General features: G+C 39.0%; 1 pseudogene; it reads right to left on the bottom strand.

Annotated features, from left to right (window-relative positions):
- Nucleotides 1–464: 464 nt before the first annotated feature.
- LOC101577634 lies at nt 465–1,352 on the bottom strand (annotated as a pseudogene).
- Between the last annotated feature and the right edge of the window lie 1,820 nt (nt 1,353–3,172).

Raw genomic sequence — 3,172 nt, 5'->3', positions numbered from 1 at the left:
GCTATTTTAAGATCCTTTCTTGAGAGGATGAAAAAATTATAAAGACACTAGCACAAAGCCAGGGGTTATCAAAACACATTAAATCCTTAAATCCTTTTGTCTGTTCTCTGGCTACTTACTCGAAATGTAAACACTTTTCATCCCCTACCAAACGGAAAGTCCCATAAAGCTCCTCTAATCTAGAAAATACTTTGTTACTAATTTAATGCTACCTAGAGTGTGCCATTCAGTGACAGTGCAGGTTACAGCAATAATTTTCCTTTATTTGGAGCAATGATAATCAGTTTCATTTTTAAAGCATATTAGTGCTTTCAAAGATCGAAATGCACAAGTCTTCACCAGCCAGGCCTCCTTGCCTGCACAGGACACAAATAAATAGTAAGAACATTGATCATAAGCAGATACATTAGGGCTCCAGGTGCTGGATGGGGATTACAAATGCTTGCTCCACATGATGTCTTCCATTAACCTGAAGCCTTTATTTCTTTTAGCAAACCACTGTCACTTTTATCTGCTGCTAGTGCATCATCCAACAATTTGTTTTCCTCTGGATCCACCTTAGGAAGTTCTCGAAATGCTCCATCTCCAACAAAGCAAATTTCATGTCCATCAGGGTTGGCCGGGTGACAACTTGTACTGTTGCCTTCCCAGGGGTATCAAGGCTCACCAGGGGAGCCAAGATCTTCTGATGCTCCCCTCTCTTCAAGTCTTGTAAGTCTGTCAACTCTTTCTGGGGACAAGAAAAGGAAATTCTTCCAAAAGAATTGCATGGTCAACTGAACCCTTGATGCCCTGGAACTCCAGCTTACACTTGCTCTCAGCGTAGCCCAGCAAGGCCCTCAGCTTTTCTTCATCCTGTTCATAAATGTCCATTCCCAGGAGATCAGTCCAGTAGTTCAGGGGTTTCTGAAGATCAGACACTGCTAGAGTTTCTTTTAATACAGGAGCTGACAGAGGTAGAACATGCTTCTGCAAATAGAATTTATATCCTCCTGGGGCTTCAGTTTCAAAAACTCCTTCTGCAGCTTTGCTGAGTGGCCACTCCAGCTTACTGGCATTCTTGACAGCTTGGCTAGAAGCAAGCATGATTCCTATGAAGTCATTGCCAAGTTTGTAGTCTCCAATGCCATAACTTTAAGTCAGCTCTGCAACAAAATGGTTATCCTCAGGCCTGAATCCCACCATAGTTTCACTCCATTTCCCATCAGAAGGCCCATTACATGCAGCATTGCAGCTTCTTCAAATTCTCCATGCTGCAGAACCTTCATCTCCAGGTCATCCTGAAAGAAATGTGTCGTCTGGAAACGATTTCCCATTTTGAACACTAAATGCAAATCTCGACGAGAAGTCATGTCTTCAAAAATCAAAGTGCCTTCCTTCCTGCCCATCTTTCTTGACTGAGAGTTTTCAGTCTTTGTTCTGTTCCCTTACTCTGGCTCTTTATTTTAGACTTCTGTAAGCTATACCTTGGGCTGTATTTCTAAGATAACATCAGCAATATTTCATGTCTTCAGTGTATGTCATTTTGTTTTAAAAATCTATGTGTTTTAATTTCCAAAAATATAAAATTTACATAAACTAAAATTCACTTCCTGGAGTGCATAGTCTTGTGAATTTTAAGAAGTTTATAGTCATAGAACTTTATGTCACAGAAATCCAGATATAGAACAGCTACGCTATCTCCTTAAATGTCTTGGTTTTCTTTTGCAGTTAAAAAATTTCTTTACTTTGTCTTTGGCAACTTCTGATTCACCTTCTGCCTCAATAGTTTTGCTTTTATGAGAAAGTCATGTAGATCTAGATAACTTATAGTACATGAAATTTTGAGTTCCAGGACTTCCCTGGGTGAAATGCACTGAAGACATGTCATTTTGCTGTTTGTTATTCACCTTAGATTGTTGTTCTACTGCTGAGTAATATTCCAGTGTGTGAATATATCATATTTTGCTTCTTCAATTCAAACTTGAGGCACACTGAGTTGTTTACACTGTGGAGGAACTTATGACTAAACCTTTGGATAATTCCTTTTTATCCCTTCTCAGACAATTGTAAGTAGACTTATTTCTCCTGCAACCAAAGTAAGGCTGGTATTATAGCAACCTTTTGTAGGTCTTCAGAGGGAGGAGCTAACCACTGTTCTGAACCCTTAACATGTTTTGTGAGTTGCAATTATCCAGCCTTGTCCATTGGTTTCAATGGCAATTTAACTCATTGTTATGAAAACAGAGAGTAAGAAAAATAACCTTGTATGGCACTGATGTGTTTACTAAAGGATTATAAACATGCTATCAAGAACTTTCTACAAGTTCACTTCTTGTTTTTAAGAGACACTTTTCATTCAGATGACTGTTTTGTTTAATATAGGCATTTTGATGTTGATAAATAAGGTACAAGTCTACTTTGCACAAAAGAGCAAGCCACATTGCTATGAAATCACACATGCATATGTAGATTACTTCTTCGGTATATATTTTAACAAATAAAATATTCATGAACTGAGGCCTTAAGATGAAAGATTTAACACCATGATGGCTAAAGCACTTTGCTATTTCCATTAGTTCTAACAGTATTGAGCATTGTGGTTCCCTTGAGAACAGAGTTTTAAAACATAAATGAGATAAAAGGCCCCTAAATATAGCCATGACCTTTATTGAATAATTAAGATGTTTTGATATCTCTTCTATTTTAGGATGAATGTTTAGTAAATTTTTAATAAGGACATATAGGTACTATATGGTCCGTCCAAATGATATATGCTTCTGGAGTTCAGAAAGGAGAAAGTACAATTTCTGGGGAGAAGGCTCCAGGAAAGGCTTCATGGAGAAGGTAATGTTGGGCCTAAATGCTGTAAACTATTGGTTTTCAGAGATGACTGATCAACCATCCTCCTGATTAAGACACGGTCCCAATGCCCACAACTTAAAGGAAGAGGAGTTGATTTTGACTTCCAGTTTCAAAAATTTCAGTCCATGGTCATCATACTCCAAGGTAGTAGTAGAAGGGTGGAAGAGGCTAGGCAGCTTCACATCCATGGCAGCTATGGAGCAGAGAGAGAAAGGAGGAGTCTGGACCAGGGGCACTCTTCTCTGGGCCACGTGCCTGGGGACCCGTGTCCAGACAAGCCTTACCTCCCAATAGGCATTCAACTATGAACTCATCACTGGATGAATCT

Source organism: Octodon degus, unplaced genomic scaffold (genome assembly GCF_000260255.1).
Source record: "Octodon degus isolate 3935 unplaced genomic scaffold, OctDeg1.0 scaffold00009, whole genome shotgun sequence".
NCBI lineage: Eukaryota > Metazoa > Chordata > Mammalia > Rodentia > Octodontidae > Octodon > Octodon degus.
Note: the sequence above shows the minus strand (reverse complement) of the source record. Positions and strands in the feature narration are given on the sequence as shown.